Source organism: Pogoniulus pusillus, chromosome 20 (genome assembly GCF_015220805.1).
Source record: "Pogoniulus pusillus isolate bPogPus1 chromosome 20, bPogPus1.pri, whole genome shotgun sequence".
NCBI lineage: Eukaryota > Metazoa > Chordata > Aves > Piciformes > Lybiidae > Pogoniulus > Pogoniulus pusillus.
The window spans coordinates 15,653,485-15,672,655 of NC_087283.1; the positions used below are offsets into that span (position 1 = coordinate 15,653,485).

Genomic DNA, 19,171 nt, shown 5'->3' on the forward strand with positions numbered 1-19,171 from the left:
ATTCCTAATGTGCTCTAAAGACAGGAAAAGGGCTGTTGTATCTTTAGTGCTTTTTCAGTTTGGCTGAAAATTGCCACAGGTCTCACCCCGCAAAGCCTTCAGCCCAATTTGCATTTTAACTCCAGAGGCAATAAGGCATAGCATTTGCAATTGTATTTTGCAAATGTGTGGATCCTTCACTCAGTGCTAGTAACACTAGTTGTAGGGAACTTTGCTTGAAATTCCCAATTGGGAAGTGATTCTTTGCTCCTACTGACAACTTTCCCAAAATTCAGCAGCTTGGTGTGAAAACCTCCCTTCAAGACATCTACTTTAAGCTGGCTTTTCTCCTAAATTTCAGCCAAAGTGAGTGTGCTATTTTGCAAATGTGGGTGGAGAAGGAAATACTTGTGCATAATTAAAAAAAAATCATCATCATCACGACATGGAAACTATTTCCTTCTGACTTCAAGATGCAAAATTGGGTGGGAAGCGTAGTGTTCGTGCTTCGTGTCAGTAATCCGTGCTTTCTTATCACTGTGACAGTTACTGTCAGGTAGGGATGTGTTTAGGAAACCTGCTCACTTTGTAATGCCAGAAAGGGGCTTCCGATTAGTATTACCTGGACCTGCTCTCCCTTTGTAATTACAGCTCTGAACTGCTAAGGGCCAAGCAGTGTCTACCTGAACACTTGAACCCAGACAGCAGGAGGAAGGGAGGGTATTTTCCTTGTGCACTAAATAATACATCTGCTCAGGCCAGGCTAGGTAGGGGGAGGAAGCAACTTGGTGCAAGAGTAATACACTGGGACACAGATGGGAGATTTAGAGAAGGACAGTAAACATGTGTATGTATTGAGAAGCCGTTTGAATTCTTCTTGTACACATAATTAATTTGATTTAATAAGACAGTGTTAGAGCTGGGCACTAAGTTTTAACCTTTTTCTTTTCCTGGTAAATTTTTGGAAGTAAGCTGCACTCTTAAACACAATAATTAAGAAGAATTTCATTTTAGTTGATGCATTTTTAAAGTTATCTGTAGGTTTTGAAACTATGTATAGTTACATTTTAACAACTAAAAAAAAAAATTAGAAAACCTTTTAATTATGAATTATTTTAGTCTCATGTTATCAAGCCTTCCAAGTTAGTCTTGCAAGTCTCCCAAAAGTGTAATGTATTTGAAAGCATAAACCCAAGCAATTTTTTTAACAATTCTTTTGAAATGTTCTTCTATTCTCCTAGTGACTTGCCTTCCTCTTCCTTCTTCTGAATACATTTCCGCTGTGCTGGCTTTATCAAAGAATTCTTTTTCTTTATGCTGATTGTTTATGTATTTGAAGATATTTAAAGAGGAAGGAAGAACTCTGTACATGTAATTAAAGGCTTATCCACAGGCCTGCTTTTGAACTTTGGTTCTACTTATAGGTAAATGTAAGCTGTTTCCTCATGCCAAATAACAATAGTAAGATCAAAATGAGATTGGCTTGATTACTAATAGGTACGTGTGGTTTCAAAATTTGAATTGTCTGGTGCGTGGTTTCTGAGTAATCCCTAGGAATTCAGAATATATAAGCTTTCTTTGAACTGTGGTACAAATATAATCCTTTGCTTAAGACATTACCACAAACAGCAGTTAAATCAGACAGTGCTAAATCTTCTAGAGATGCTAGAAAATACTCTGTAGCATCGTGATGGGATTCTTTTAAGTACCAGTAGGTATTACATACCTAACTCCCACTGAAAGAGTGTCTGATGATAGAATGATCCAAATCGTTGGTGACTTTCACAGATCTTGAGTGGAGAATAAATTCATGAACAGAAGAACAATTTACTAAGGGGAGTTGAAAAGGAAATGAAACAGATGTTGGCAGTGCAATAAAACATCCCATGAGCTGTGTATCATTCTGAGGCAGGTCTATAGCTGATATAAATTAACTTCATTGTAGGCTGTTTTAACTGGCTGGAGCTATGCTGCCTGATGTTAACTGAGAATCTGAACCAATCTTTTTTTTTGTAGTTTACTTTTTGTCACTGCCATGCTTGTGGATATTCTGTGTGGATTTGGAAAAGACACAGATATTGTGGAAAACAAATTTGGAAATCATCTATAATTAATAACCTTTATTACATTGTATTTCTACAGCACAATACTAAAACAGTAGTGCTGGAGTAATGCAGTGGTAAATACTGACAAGCCATCTTTATAAAATACTCTCAATGACTCATGTCTGTAACGTAGCTAGAAGTGCCTGGAAACATCTAGATGAAAAGATTTGTCTCACTTCTGAACAAAATATTGCAGTTCTCCCATGGACAAAATCTTCCATTAATATAAGCTGATGTATCCCGTATTACCTCACCTGAAGAATCATGTTATGAAATGCCTTTTTGTTGATACTGTGAATCTTCCTGACACCTTGTCATCCATCACGTTAACTTACACCTGTACAAACACATTGTCTTCTTCAAGTGCTTACAGAAGCAGTTGTGCAAGCTTAAGTGTTTGGTACTATTGCAAGGAAAGACGTAACTGCTGAAATCCTGCTAAAACTATTTCAGCTTTGTTGGTGACAGCAACAATCTGCCCCTGAGTTTATAACAGCAAATATATTTGTATATTAAAATCAGACTCCTTTTTTAGTGGGAAAAGCTGCTATTTTTTTCATTACTAATTCCATAGGCAGCAAATTATCCCAAAAACCTGCTTCTGTGACAATTCTAGGAAAAGGAGAATGGGAAAAAAATGAGGATTTTGAGAGAAAGACCTTTCTTGTGAACTGGATTTGCATGTTGAGAGCAGCAGAGTTCAGTCTGCAACTATTTGTGCAAGAAACACGAGAATTTAAATGTAAGAAAAGTGGGTAATAGGATTTCAGTTTGAAAGAAGGTACTTCCTCTTCTACAACTATATGAAAACTAGCAAACTGTCACTGATAAAGTGAATTAGCATGTTTTAGAAGGTGGTGGGAAATTCTTCTGGAAGAGGTTGACTAATTATATTTTAGTTCTATGAACTAAACTTTTCCTTAACTTTATGCAGAAGTGGAAATAAGGTCAATGCTACAACTGCTTTGCTTTTGTGTTGGTACTGGCTTAGCAGATCTTAATGCTTTTAGGATTCAGGTAACAGCAAATCTGTCACATTAAAGATGATCAACTGAGCAAAATTACTCTATGAAGTGATCTGTTCAGTAAAAAAAAAAAAAGAGGATGCATTTGGTAACTAATGAAAAAGAATCCTCAGTTATACAGTAATGCTGTATTGGAGATAATAACAGTAATATTTCAGAGATAAAATCAGCAGGAAAAGCAGGCTCCAGAACTTTGTGAAGACTGTCTTGTGTAGTTTTTGACAAAGTAGGCAAAGCTATTTCTAGAGAATATTTATAGACAGACAATGTATCCTGCTTAGTATTCAAAGGTTAACTAACATAAATTTTTACTATTAGGAAAGCAATAAAGAATTTTCTCTGATTAAAAAGAAAAAAGAAGTTTTTATTTATCCAAGTAACTTTACCAGGCTGTTGTTCAGGTGTCAGTACACCAGGTGTTGCATTTGTGGGTTTGAGATGCTTGTGCATTTTCTTTTTCTCCACATCTGTTTCTTTATTTTAGACTCTCAATTTCTCCACCTTTTGCTCATATATCAAGAGTAAGCTATGCTAGACTAACTACAGCTTATATCAATCAAACAAAACAGTTCAACTGCTCAATTCCATAGCCTATGAGAATGGCCAAAAATGGAAATCCTGCTGGGCAGCATATGCATTTTTTATGGCTTATGGTCAACCTCCTTTATTCTACATACAAATGGTTACAAGAAGAAGACAGAATTAAAACATTGGGCATGTAATTTCCTTTTGATTGTACTATTTTACTGATGTTTTATTAAATCAAACTACTGACCACATGTCTAGTTTCCCCTTCCTGTGAAGGGTATTTCTTCATGCCCACAAATGATTTTCACACTTTAATCAAAGACACTTCACAACTACCAACAGAAAACTCAAATACAGTTCACAGACTTAAAAAAAAAAGGAGAATAAAATGAAAACATTTTCATTCTAGTTATGAAACACAGCTAACTTGTTTGCTTTAGTATGTGTGTTTCTGCATTAGTTCTGAGAGAATACTGCCAGAAATTCCCTCTCCCTTCTTTGTGTACCTGTGTGTCATGAGTCTAGGAGCTGCTGCCCATCTGTTGACTCTTTGCTGTTACAGCACATTTGGAGATAGAATCATAGAATATCCCTAATTGGAAGTGACTCACAAGGTTCATCAAGTCCAACTCATAGTAAATTAAATATTAAATAAGCCTATCTAGTAGCATGATGCAGCAAAGGAAGACTAATGACAAAGCATAAAATAAAGTTAAGCAGAAACAGTGTATTGCCTGGGCTTGCTCACTCACCTTTGGTAATGGAAGCACCCAGTGTGATTGTGGCTGTTGTGATTCATCCTGCAAATGTATTCTGAAATACACTTAGGAATATGGTGTAAGAATGTGTTCTTTTGGAAAACAAGAATCTCTGGGGCATAGGGTTTATGCTTTACCATTCAGGTGTTAGCCACAGTAACACAGACAGAACAAATCTGAAATATCTCTGTGCATCAGTGTGCAGGGTTTGTGGGTGCAGATGGTACTTACAAAGCTTACTTTTGAGATTATGAAGTAGCTAAAAAATGTGTCCCCTTTCACTTTTAGGATTTCAGAAGTTTAGTAACTTGCATCATCTATTGTAAGCCTTTGATCTTCTAAACACTGGCACTGTGCACGGCAGGAGCATTTGATTTAGGGTGAGTGCATACAGTGACTGCCACAAAACTCAAGCAAAATTAAACAAGCAGCTGAAGCCTCTGTATTATTAGAAATCTTGAGCTTTTTGTACATCTTTTGTTGTTGGCAATATTAGGTAAGAAATTAATATAAAGTCTGAAGGGAGAAAGGGCTATGTAATTGTGTAAGCTCAGCCTTCAACTGACAAAGGAAATACCTACTTGTGTACTTAGTTTCCAGTGTAGTCAACCCACAGTTCCTTCCTGAGCACTGCAGTGTGTTTCTTATATCCTTTTCTCATCACCTTTTAACTTAAAAGTATACATCCTACTGTCGATTCCTGCATGGTATGAGAGTGATTTCTAGCTGCTAATTTCTGCTTTCCTTCTCCCATTCTGAACTATTTGGCTTTCTTGGTTGTGCTACGTACTGTGCCCCAGCATTCACAAAGGCAAAGCAATTAATTCAAAGACCCAAGCACATGCTGTACACTAGAAAAGCTGCTATTATTTGCAATCACTTCATTCACTGGAACTAGAAATTCAAATCTCTACAAAGCTCTACTGCAAATAGTATTCACAGATCTGCACGCTTAGCTTATTCTGTCATTTAAAATGGTTTATCTGCATTCAGTGGACAAACTACTTTTCCTTTTTGTGAATTCAGCAGCAGTATTTTGTCATCCTAAAGAAAATTACTCAAAGGACTACAGTATGATAGTCATTTATCAGCAGTGCTACTGTATGGGCTTGCAGATTGTCTTATATCTGCCTACTACAGAAGTGTCTGCTTTGCTTTCTCATTATTTTATGTCTTTGCTTATAGACAGGGTAGGAAATTAGGATGTTTTACTTATAGTTAGTGATGATTGTTATTTTTATTCACAAAAGGCAAGGACAGGGAAGTTATTAAACTTGTTCTCTTGAGTGAAAAAGATAATCATCACTTCATTTTTCATGACTGAGATTCTGCATTTGCTTCACAGAAATTCTGTATCTAAAGGAGGACTGTGGGACTTAAATTAGCATGACAATTAAGGAGATTCAGATCAACGGCTGCTGATATAGATATGATATGTTTGGTACTATTTTATTCTCATGGAAATAAGTTATTTTTCTGTACAGTAGCCACATACAAGATAAACATTATTTCATACTGACATGTGAATAGCTGTTCATTACTATAATGTTCTGAGGAAAAGTACTTTGTCTCTTTGCAGTGGCTTATGGCCAGAGGTTTAGGATACAAAAGTACAGCTCTCAAATAGCTTGTATTAAATGATCTTTTTCAGCTGCTGCTGACAGTATTGTGAATAATCTTGTAGGATGAGTAGAAGTTCTTCTCTGCTATAGTTCTTGTTAACTAATACTTTTAATATATTAACGTTTGCATAACAGAATTACTTCAACATTGTTGATGTAGGCACTCCATTAACTAACTTGATTCTAGCTGTCATTCTGTGTGGTTTGACTTTCATTCAAACCTGTTTCCAAAAATGGAGGGTTATTTGAATGCCAATCTGACTTAATATGTCATACAAAGTATCTGCTAAAATATCACTACCAGTGGTATTTAAGTCACGAGTAACCTTGAACATCAAACTTTCCCAGTGGGCACAGTCCTTCACACTCTTTAACTGTTCACAAATCCTTCTCAAGTTATACAGTATCCTTATATTTTTGCTAAGCTTTGCAATAAAATGCCTTTGTTTCCCTTCATTTAAACTTCTAGTTATTACATTTTTCAGGTTTTAAATACTATATGTTACTTCCTTTTGTCCTTTGTTCTCACATTTTTCAGCTCTCTCTGTTTGAACAAGTTTTTGTTTTCCTTCTCTTGCCATCTTTTTGCTGCTTTACAGCTTTATTTTTCTCTGTCGTAAAAAAAGGTGGGGAAAGAGTCATGCTCTTGTGGAAACAGAATCATCATTCAAAAAGAAATTCAGTGAATAAGTCAATTTGTGGCACCTTAATGAAAACTTAAGAAATCTAGGTGCAGACCCTTACAAATTTAGGGTCCAGTTAACGAAGATTGTTCAAATAAACCAGGGGGAATAGTCCTGTGCTTAAATCTTTACCAACATGGATGAAGCATCAAAATGAATAAGGCATAACTGGACCACAGATTTGTTATGGTTGAAGTATTTTATGGAATGAACTTAAAAGTGGTGTTGAAATGAGAAATGAATCACCACAATGACCACGCTTTTGAAAAAGGAAAGATGAGTTTTTTGATTGGTCATACAAATGTAGAGAATGTTTTTGCTTTGGAATCCTGTAAAAATACAACATCATAGAAATAACAAAGCTTCAGCCACAGTGTGGAATGAACATGAAAGAGCAGGTGCCCCCAGCCCACATGATTTTGTAAGAAGTGGATTTGAAATCAGACTGGATAAGTGCATTTACAAATTGAGGAAATGATGGCAAATTACTCTTGCTCAGAGATGATGAAGAAATACCCATGATTTCTCTGCTGTCACAAAACTTCTGTCTTGTAAGACTTTGTCATGAACCATAGCTCTAGCATCTGTTGTTTGGCTAATGTATTTCAGATGAATGACACGACTTTCTGATGGTACTTTGCTTGTGTGAAGCTTTTGCAGACTGAGAGATTGAGTTTGCACCAGAAAAAAATACCAATAAATCTTTACCTAACAATGATTGGCTCAGAGACCACATCCTTCCTTTGTAACATGAACTGTTGGCTCATCAAAGAATTCTAGTATTCCAGTGATCCATGACCATGGTTGAGTGGTATTTACACTTTCTAGGATAAAAGTGATCTGTTAAAAGATCCAAGCAAAGTTTCATCTCAGTCTGAACAAGTGATCCTCAAGTGGTCTATGTTGTACTTGCAATCAATTTGTCAATATTACAGAGACTATCTCAATGTCTTCCATTTCAGCAAAATGTTGTATCAGATGCATCATGAGGTTGAGTTTCTTACTGAATTCTTAGAGGCTTATACAGCAGCTTTGCTATTTTTTCTCCTTTCAATATAGAAATGGCAAAATAATCATTGTTATAGCTTAATTTCTGAGAGTCTTGGTGTTTTTTGACAAAAGATCAGCACTTTTGAGAGCTAGCAATTTTTTAAAAAAATATTTTTCCTACATTGGCAAGATATTTAGGAATGCTGAATGTGTTCACTCTGTACAAGCAAGCATCTCTTTAGAGATGTTGCAACAGATTAGATGGTAATTCAGAACTGCTAGGCCACCACTGGCATCAGAACACTAGGATGAAAATGAGTGCTTTTCTATGATTGCTGTTAGGCCTGTAGATGCTTCACCACTACCCTAAGAGCATTGTTGGGGGGAAAAAAAAAAAAACAAAAGATTTTTTTTTCAGTGTTGCAAGACAATCAAGATAAATTAGTTGTTATCTGGTCCTGAAGGAATAGAATGCCACATTCTCTAGGAACTCCAGAGCTATCAGGAACAAGAAGGTTTTGTTCTTCTGCTATTGCAACCTGTCACTCTCATAGAGTTTACTTACCCTCTTGCTGTTTGAAGTCTTTCAATGGATGTTTGGACAAGAGACAAGAGCTGTTTAATTATACCATAAGTGGCTGCAGAATGAAGGCTGAATGTTTGTTTAGAAGACTGAAGGGTACATTGTAGTGCTTTGTGACAAATCTGAGTGTTTCTCGACAAATGGAGTTCTTTCTCTTCCAGCAGGAGTTACACTGCTACATGTGACATCCTTAAGAGAATATCAGATGCAGAAAGTGGCATTGCAGGGTGAAAAAAAATCCAACATAAACCTTCTAAAAAGTGCTCAAGATTTCACTGTGACACTCAGGATTTTAAAGGCATGTAGGCACTACAGTAACAACAATGTCATTTAGTATGTACCCATGGAGGCCACTTTTCTCCTTTTCTCCCTGTGCTGTTTCTTGCTGAGTTTGTGCCCTCCCATTTTCTTTTTCTTTCAAAAACTGCTGGGAGAAGTGATGCTCAGATGTTTTTCATAGCATATAAATTTGTGTATTGTGTTTTGGTTTCCTCTTCCTCACATGCAAACTACATAAAACTGCTTCCAATAATACTTTAAAATACAGCTTTTAGACTAGTGAGAAAAGATGGGCACAGTTTTCTTAGAGCCAACATCTATGTTTCTTGCTGATGTGTAGTACTGCATAGTTTGTAAAAAGACCAAATGATAATTAAATGCAAACAAGTCACCAACACATAACTCTGCCCACTCTAAGGCTCAAGTAGTTTATGCTTTTCTGCCCAGTCCATTTTGTCTTAGTCACAAAATAGTATAAACAGTTCTAGCCAGGCATATAAACTATGCAGAGTTTAACTGTTGTGCATGGTAGAGATTTAAGTTTCAGGCCTTAAAGTGTAAAGCAGATTTCAAGTCCTAAGGGTCTTACCGTATTTTTAGTTAGGACTAAAATATAACAGTTGCCTGAGGAAGAATTTTTAGTCAGAAAATATTTGAGGTAGGCAAAAGCCATATTTAAATTTTACTAGAAAATGAGAATTCTGCACTACTAAGAAAATGCAACATGACAAGTGGGAGGAAATCTATCTAAAGAGTGCTGCTAGGTGGGCCACTGAAACTATTTGCTAGAGCTTGTCATACCTGCTGGCATGCAGGCTGGAAATTCTTCTGGCACACTGTGCAACAGAGTGATTTTTTGCCTCTACTCATCTCATATTCCAAGCCTATGGCCAGGCTCGAAGTAAATCAAGCCTGAAGTAACCTGTGAGTTGTTTCCCCTAGGAAATTACAACAGAGGACTATGTAGTTTATTTAAATATGGGGGTGACCTGGACAGGCTGGAAAGTTGGGCAGAGAATAACTTTATGGAATTCAACAAGGGCATATATAGGGCACCGAATCTAGGGAAGAATAACCCAATGTTGGGGGCCGACCTGCTGGAAAGAGCTCTGTGGAAAAAGATCTGGGAGTCTTGGTGGACAACAGGATGACCACAACAATATGACCTTCTGGACAAGAAGGTAAATGACATCCTGGGATGCAATACAAGTATGGCAAGCAGGTTCAGGGAGGTTCTACTTTCCCTCTGCTCTGCCCTGGTGAGGTGTCATCTGGAGTACTGCAATTCAGTTCTGGGCTCCCAGGTTCAAGGAGGACAAGGAACTGCTTGAGAGGATACAGCAAAATAGTATAAATATGATTAAGGGACATCTAAAACATCTCTTTTATGAATTATGGTTGAGAGGCAAAAGAAGAAGTAACAAGGTACAAACTTGAACATTGAATTTAATCTAACCATAAGGAGGAACTTTACGTTGCAGGTGATGGAGCACTGAAACAGGCTGCCCAGTCTGCATCTCTGGCATCATTCAAATCCCATCTAGATGCTGTCCTGTGTAACCTGCTCTGGCAGGGAGGTTGGACTAGATGATCTCCAGAGGTCCCATTCAACCCCTATCTTTCAGTGATTTTGTGTGGTGCTGTTCTAATGAAGCTGCTTGTTGTAGAACAGCTGTATGACTCTTTGTGACTGATACATCTACCCATTGAAATGGACAGCTGAGGAGTTCACTTCATTTTGTATAGTCTGTCAGGCAGTAGGAGATACTGATTCCTGCCGGTCTTTCAACAACAGTTTCACCTTCTACTCTAAATGAACAGCCACCATTGAAGTTTAATGAGTGTTGGCTATTGGAAGGGAGAATCTTTGTGTTTAGTAGAACTCTGCTGCTTCTAATTAATATGATCTTTCCCTTGTGTAAACCATACTTGGTTGTGCCAGCAAAAAAGCCTAGAAGAAACAGGTGTCTGCCAAGGGAAACACTGCAACTCTGCAGATAAATGTCAGAGCAGATAATATTTCAAGGTTCTTTCCAACCTGGGCTGCTGTATGATTCTGTGAACGAGGGGGTAGGTGAACTAAGTTGGTATCAAGGGACAGGGAGCTGCATTTGCTTAGTGTCCCACAGAAGGAAGCCTGTTGCACTGACTAGTGTACTTATGCTACTGAATCAGAAGGGCACTGGTCAGTTAATCAGATTCGGTGTTTAAGCTGATCTTGCTTCTTTATAGATATAAGAATGTTTTATACAACACTCAACCTAATTATATTTTAAGTAAGTCCTCAGTTGTTTTTTTTTCCAGTCACTTTTGTGAAAGGTGGATAAAGAATATGTTATAATGGGCAAATAGCTGCCTATTTCAGGAAGCAGGGAAAATAGGAGCCAAATGTAAGAATGAGTAACTGCATTCATATGTGATTGTGATTCAAGGGATAGAGTCACAGAACAACTTCAAAGATTCCTGCTAGTCGACAGGACATTTGGAACAGACTGAGATGAGAAGAAAGCATTCCCTCTGCTTTACAAAACTCTGGCATTCTCTTTCAAACTGCTAATTAGGAAAAATAGGTAGCACCCACAGATGAAAGCACTGTATGTGTCAGTCTTAGAAATAAAGGCATGATTCATGATTATGGAATTCTTGGTGCTAAGCATCTAGATTTTGATCCCACATAATCTTGTTTGTGTATCCAAGAAACAGAATTTAGAAGTGTAAAAAGACTAACCTTTCTAAATCAGAACATCAAGTACTTTTTTCTTAGGCTTTGAATTGCTTTTTGTTTAATTGCTTTTTATTTAATAAAGCATTTTAATGAAGTATTTCTATCTTAATAATCACAAATATCAACTTATTTTACAGTGAAGTGATTTGCAGTTCACAGTGTCATGTTTGATAATCACAAGCATTCTGTTGAGGGTAGCTGTTAAAGCTATCCACTCTTGCTAAACTGACACAGAGAGGAAGGCATGTTTGGTATGGACATGGATTTTTACAGTCCTAAAGCAAAATTTGACCAAAATGGCAGGGCAATGGCTCTGATTTCCACACTCCCCTCCTCCCCCCCCCCATTATATATGTTACAGATACAGTGCAATTCAGACTGGATAACAGTGCTTGGGAAATGTCTGCTAAGTTATGAATTTGATTCTCGGTGTGTGCTTCTGTGAAATACCACTTAACAATATAGCCTTTGATGTGGCTGTTTCGAGCAGCAAGATTGCCTGAACCTTGGCCATCGACACTGAGCAGTTCTAGTCCAGTGAAGCAAAGCATAGGGATGGAGCATGGAAAGCCTCCAATGATCATACTAAAGCAGAAAAGTAAGTGGAAGCTGTTGTAAAATCCATCCTGTTCTCTCAGCAAATGAGATACCTGGTGGAGGAGTAGAAGTGGGTGAATTTTTCACTTCTATTAACTAATTCTGTCAACATTCTTAATGTTCTCAAGGATGGCAAGGGATTTAGGGACAACTGCATTAAAGGATACATTGTTTTGTAGCTCACCTTTCCTAAGTGTAGTAAAACGAGTGTGTTCCAGAATTTTCTTTGCCTGGCCTGAATTAGGTTTTTTAAATCTTTCAGGGCTTCTCCCTCTGAAGCTTCTGTTCTGACTACAGCTATGTGAGGCTCTAAAGTAATGTTTATGATAAGATGGCAAGACATGTACTAAGACTCTGCCCTAACACAGAGACTTAGTATAGCTGTAAGACCATCTCTTCCCAGAAACAATAGCAAGGAAGAGATTTGACCTCTTATTGCATGTATGGACGGTACATCTAAATTTTATCATACGTTTTCTGGTCTTGCTGCAGTAATTGTATTTGCTTAAATATCCACTTCAAGGATATCATAGTTGCCCTTCAAAACTGAACTGAGATCAATCATGTCAACCTATTATTATAGTTAAAAACCCAAAATCTATATTTCATCCCAACTGAGATTAACTCTTGAACTTCATCAGTCGCCTGCATATTTTCTTAGTGCGTGGTTGTCAGTTTTCAAATGTCTCTTAAGTGTTCAGGTGAATACATGGCGACGCTTTGCACCCAGGTTTTTATATTTCTCCATCTAATGGGAAAGTGTATTTTATTCTTCTGTGGGTTAATTATTCTGACATAAGATCTTCAGGCACAGGAGTTGTGCAGGCAGTTGATAATTCAGGAAGAGACAGTAAAAATTGTCTTCTGAACAGATCAAGTTTCCTGAGAGCACGTGTTTGCAGGGAAATGTAAGAAAGATGTTTATATCTGAAAGAGTGTCCCCACATTTCAGAGTCACACAGATGGCGACATAGGTGTAAAAGCTACCATCCTTCTCTTAGCTGACACTCTTTTCTGTGAATGGGAGTAGACCATGCCCCTTACTGTGGAGGTAACTAAACTCCTATGACTTGTCAGATGCAGAGGGCAAATAGTTTTCTTTCCTTTTAGTTAAGCAAGATTTTGTTTCCTTCAGTGTGTGCTTCTAGATTTTTAGTGGCTATGGGGCTGAACAGGTTGTGATGCTTGCAAATAAATAGTTGTATTTGCTTTCATTTTAATTTGGCTTGAGATAAGAATGATTTCAGAATGAGGGGCATTGTATCCCCCTCATAGTGATCCTTAAAATGGGTACTCTTGTGGTGCCCTGATTTCCACATTTTCTGTGGCGTGTAATGGCTAGCTGATTGTACCAGAGCTAACTGGGTTTTATGAGGCTGTAACTGTGTGAGTAGGTGATAGCAGTGCTCCTGAAAATGTGTTGAGTCAATTTGAAAATACAAGGGCCAGATGAGCAAATGAAAAAGGACTGCTTTTTTCCTGGGGAGTTCTGGAATACCAGCTTGGCAAAGTCAATGCAGCGTGGGAAGGGATCAGTCTATTAGAGAAAACAGGAGGCCACTTTTTTTTGCACTGTTTCTGCTCCATGGGGATGTGCAGTTGAACAGCAATAACATTATTGGAAACCTTGCCAAAAAGCTGGTGGATACGGAACGTTTTGTTTGCACTGCATTTGCTTACCTTTTTCAGGATCACTACCCTGTCCACTCAATGTAGTCTGCATCAGCTAGCCACTTCCATTTATAACAATCTGTGGTGGTTATTTATATCAGCAAAAATTGTATCTGAATCTGCAGTGAATGAATAGCATAATGTGGTATATTCTGAAGTGCTTCCTTGCATGAAATCTCAGGAATAAGAAGGCCACATTTTAATAAAAATTGCTATTGCAAAATTTATTTGGCCCATCAAAGCTACTATCCAAAGCAGATTTTTATGGAGATGATGTCTTTTAATTCCCTGCTCAGCAAAGTCTCAGGTGAACTACCAGTATAGGAAACTATCTGCTTAGATGTTTTGCTCCAGACATTTTGTGTTATAGGCAGATGAATGGAAGACTGCATCAAAGAGCTTCATTTTTTATTATGGTTCAGTGTGCAGGTGGAATATGAGTGTAACCAAAGCAAATGCTGTCAGCCTTACATTCATCTCAGGAGCCTTTCCTCCTTTCCCTTGAGAGAAAGTGAGCTAAGAAAAGGAAATCTGTAGAGTTGCATCTAAAATTCTCTAATTATATCAAGTGATATTTCTGGGGGGAATTAACTGTAAGACTAAAATGAAGCAGATTTTTTTGTTCTTTTTTTTTCATTGCTTGTATGTGACTGTACTTGTTTTAAGGTATCTGCAAGACAATACAAAGGCATTATTTTGCAGTGAAGAATTATTTAGTTTTCAAGCTACAACAACACTGTTAGTGGCAAATATTTCTAAGTTTGAACTATGTAACACTGGAGATATATTCTATATATACCCTAGAGGTAGAATTTTAACATGATTATTGTTTTAATTGGATGTGTACGCTCAGATGTCTTAGCAACTTTGGTTAGGTAGAGATTTAGCTGACCACTGTCTTCATGCTTACTCAGCTTTCTGTGTGAACATTGCTATTTCTGATTTTACTCATAGGAAGTAGTATGATCTTAAGTTCGTATAGCACTCACTGTAGTAATGAAATTACTAATACATCTGCATTTGAGAATTGTGAGACAACCAGCCCTCTCAAAACCTGTCCAAACTTAGCTTTCTCACTTGCAGCTCTATAATGAGATATTGCTTAGTTGTAGAAAGTACAGGTGCTAATTGGAGAGATTTTGCATGTGATTGGCATGTGAAAGGCACATATACTTCTGAGGCACTTCAAGAAAAGAAAATGTATAAAGATGGTTCTCTCCATTGGCTCTTTCTTTTAAGCCGTATTTTCCTGGAGATGCAGCACTAAATATTCATATGTTGTTGATCTAGGGGTCTTACTAATGTTCTTGTAAATTTAGACTGCCAATAAAGTATTTTTTTCCAAAGCAGTCTGTTTAGAGAGAGTTGTGATCCTTATGAGAAAGATGTCTTGCAGCACAATGTCTTAAACTGCAGTTGCTGTGATGTGGCTCTTTAGAGGCAGTAGTTCTTGATCTGCCATAAAGATGATGGTAGCATAAACTGCAGTTTATAAGGACAGGTAGTTGCGGTACTGTAGCTGTACCATGGTGTGTCTATTAATGGAGGTATTAAATAGGAATTGGCACACCTGTATAAGGCCAGACACTTGGCCAGATTTTCGCTCTAAACACCGTCTAATACCTGGCTGTGTTCACTAGAAGACAGATTTTCATGAAGAACCCTGTAGAGTACTGGTCCTATTCTTCCTTGTGGTGTTTGTTCAGCCTGTCTTGATCTGCCTTCAGGCCACTTGTTTTTATAGTCTGGGAAACACTACCTTTAATGGAACTGAAAGGGAATGGATTAAGTATGGGCATATGACAGAAGGCAAGGCAAGAACAGAAGCACACAGTGTTACTGCTTGTGGAAGTGGATCTTTTTAGGTGCTGACAAGAAGGAACAGTGTGAAGATTCTGATATGCAGGAAGGTAGGGATTGAAAAGGACATAAACTCTTGGCAAGAACAAGTACCATTTTGTGTAACAGGTTAAGAACAGTAGTAGTGAAGTAATGGTTAAATGTAAGGACTTTGGTGCTTTCTAAAATGCATTTCAAGCACCATTGCATCTGTAACCTGAATTTGTTCTTTTAAAAAAACAAAGCAATATTTAAAAGGGGGCCAGGAAAACGTTTTTGCCAGTAACTGGAGATTTATCATGCAGCTACTGTGCTGCCAACTAGCAGGAGGTTACTTGAATAGAAGACAACAAATAGGGAGTTTCTGAAGTGGCAACACTGATGTTACTGCATTGGGTTTTTCAACTGTGTTCACATTTCCAAATGTTTCTGAGACATTAATTATTTAATTATTCAATCTAACTTATGTAGGAGGCTGTGGTAAGCCAGAGGAGGATGCACAATGGTCATGCAATAAACCTATGGCAGACCAAGAATATAAATCAGGAGAGAATAGTATAATTTAGGATTTCTGGTTCCTGCTCTAATATTAGGCACCCAGAATATCTTATAGGAAAAATGTTGTCTCTAGACTTTGTGGTCCACCAGGCTACATGGTAACTAAGTGAGAGTTTTCATCATGAGAATTTTTTCATAGGTGTTCATGTTCTTTGTCTGTCCTAAACAAATGCTTCTAAAATCTCTTCTTAATTTAAAATTCTTGAATAGTTCTGCCTGGAAAGAAATGATAGAATTGGGTTGATGGTAAATTTTATTTTACAACTGAGCAAACACAAACTACTGCAGTTGAATGGACTTTCTTCTCTGGGATGTTTCCCCAGTGAACTTTGAAGAGCAAGTTCTAAGTGCATGTAACACTCCCTTGGATATCAAAGGACTAGAGGACTAAAACACAGCTGAAGGCTTACAAGTCAAGATAATTCTTTTTTCATGATAACCACATCTCCATTATCTTTTATTATGAAATCAAGACTTATGTAAGGAGAGTAAGTTACTGACTGACACTTTCTGTTTTGCAGCATGGCTGCTAGTATGCATACATTGATACAGCATTCATACATGGACACCTTTAGCATGCTCGTTGTTCAGTCGGAAAGATCCATCACTCCAAGCCGCTTTATGTGGGAATTACATTTCTAATTTCTTGTACTGGTAATTTTTTTTTTTTACTTTATTTTTAAAATAGAAAAAGGAGTAAATTCTCTTTTACTGATGTCCTCAAATAAAGAACTCATTTAAAATGAGTTGTTGCCAGCCTAGAGTCTGGCCTTTATCCTCATTCCTTAACATTAGCCTGAAGGTTTAATTCAAGTTGTATTTAGTGGAATACTTTTGTAGTCCTTCATTTACATGTATGCCAACAAGCTTAAATGCACTGCAACCTTGGAAGACTTTCAAAGGAAGTAATAATTCCTCTGAAATAGGTCTTTTGAAAGCTTTATCTTGTTCTTTCTCTTTTTGTTAATCTTGGAGCCCCTTAGCATGTCAAAGCAATTTTTCTAATGTCACATCTTCTAGACATTAGCATGAAAGAGCTTTAAAAGATGATTTGAGAAAGAATAAATGTTGAATGAGCATTTATTATAGAGCCGTTTATGCTACATTTGCATTTTGACTACATTTTTGACGTGCAGTGTTTGAAAAGCAGGCTAATTCGGAAGTCAATGGTCTCTAAACAATGCATACTACAAGTCTGTTTACACTGAACTGTTTCCTTTGTGCATTAATTTACAAAAATAAGATTTCATTAGGCTTAAGCTGATTTGTTTATAGGGATGAGATTAAACTAGTCTCATTAGTCTTAACATTGAAGTGGTATTCCCCTTAGAAATTTGGTAGTGATCAAATGTTCCCCTTTAAGTTACATTCAAGAGAACAGGGAAAACCACATCAGCCAATTGATATTTCTCTTTTTTGAGTTCTGATTACTTCCAATTCAGCTATTATGGAAATTAATTATTGAAGAATACCCAGGCCTGGGATGGAAATAGCAACATGTATTTATTATACAACTACAAAGACATTTAAACAACTTTTAAAAATAAAATCTGAAAGCATGGCAGCCTGAAATTGTCTGTCTGTGTAGCAGGTAACAGGCTGAAGCTGTGCATAGCTTGAACTGTTTCCTTTAGCTTTGTGTGCAAACACTGGCCAGATCATGTTTGAACCAGTGATAGCAATAGTTCTGTGCCACCAGGGTGACACATCATGTTATCATCCATGTGGATGTGCTATCCAAGATGTTCTGGAGAAACTACCTAAAAGAACTTTGGTTTCCAGGCATCACAATATCCTGTATATGTCATTTGTAAACTCCATGCTATTGTGGGGTTTCTGGAAATACAGGTCTGCAGAGAGCTGGCTAATGACAAAACTTTAAGGAAAGTAAGGAAAAAATAAGGTAATATCTTCCTTCCATTTTTACATTTTTCAGAGAAAACTCAGCTTTAGTGGGAAGATCAAAATATTAACAAAGTGGAAAACAATTGGCAAGCTTGCTATCTGTAATGGTCAGGAAAGAGGATAAGAGATGAAAACAGGGATGGTGTGGGCACCCAGTAGGCAGTGAAAGAAAGCTAGATGATCTACACTTTCAGATAGCCACCCTACATGGTACACAGGACTTCTATCATAACCCCTCAAGTCTGTGATGTGATAGAAACTTGCAGAGCTATTGATCTTTTAACTCCAGAAGACAAATATCCTCTTCTCCGTAGAGGTCCAACAGTCACATTGGTTGTCACAAATACTGTCTTTTAGAAATTGTTATGCATATTCATACACCTTTAACATTAGTATTATTTTTGAGAATAATTGATATGGAAGATGCTTTGCTGTTTTTTTTTCTTTTAGTATAGTAAATTTTATCATAATGATGGGATTACTGTTTCCTAGATGACATTTGTGTTGTCATTTCTGACATATTCTTGTCACTAAATCCTCAGTACAGGAAAGATTCAATCAGTATTGGTGCAAGAACAAAAGAAGGTGCAGTATAGAGAAGAGAGAGAGTGAACATTTGACCACTGCATAAATCCCATAAGTATTGCGGTACCGAAGCAACCTTTTCCTCCTCTGCATTATGGATTCAACTATTGTGGCCATCCAGAGAGGAATTGCAATTTTTCCAGCCTAGAAACCTTAAAATACTGCTAATAACCCATCATTCTGATGTCAAGAAAGCCATAATCATTCTAAGTATGGCTAATGTGCAATTACACAGAAGCTGCCCTCCTTAAACAATCCTTTTTAAGTTCTCACAACATACAGAAGGCAAATCTTGTGGCGCCAAGTTGTGGAGATCAAAGGGCCCTGGTAGTAGCAAGGATTCTAAAGTGCCAATAATATTAGAAAAGGGGGAATCCACAGAAGTGAGCATCTTCTCCATGGGTGTTCTTGGAAGGTGTATTTTTCATTTCTGTCAAGATATCTGGGGTACTTATTTAAAACAGCTCTGTTGAAATACACTTTTTCAGAGCAGTGACTCATTGAAAAAGATACAGGATACAGCTAAATAAAATACAGCCCAGTGGAGGTATGTATGTATATATCTTCAGGTACAGAAAAGATGTATGTATGTGTACATCTTCAGGTATAGAAAAGATGTCTGGACTACTAGAATAAGTGGTTGCATGTATTTATGTGGAGAGAAAGATACAAACAGACAAGTCTGCATTTTTGTTTAAACACACACTTGCAGTTGCCAGGGCTGACTGTCCTTTAACAA

At 37.3% G+C, this 19,171-nt stretch overlaps 1 long non-coding RNA gene across 2 annotated transcripts in view; it reads left to right on the top strand.

Annotated features, from left to right (window-relative positions):
- LOC135184512 (uncharacterized) overlaps window positions 1–19,171 on the top strand; it is a 103,775-nt gene that overhangs the window by 62,637 nt on the left and 21,967 nt on the right. The gene's annotated exons all lie outside the window — the stretch shown is intronic.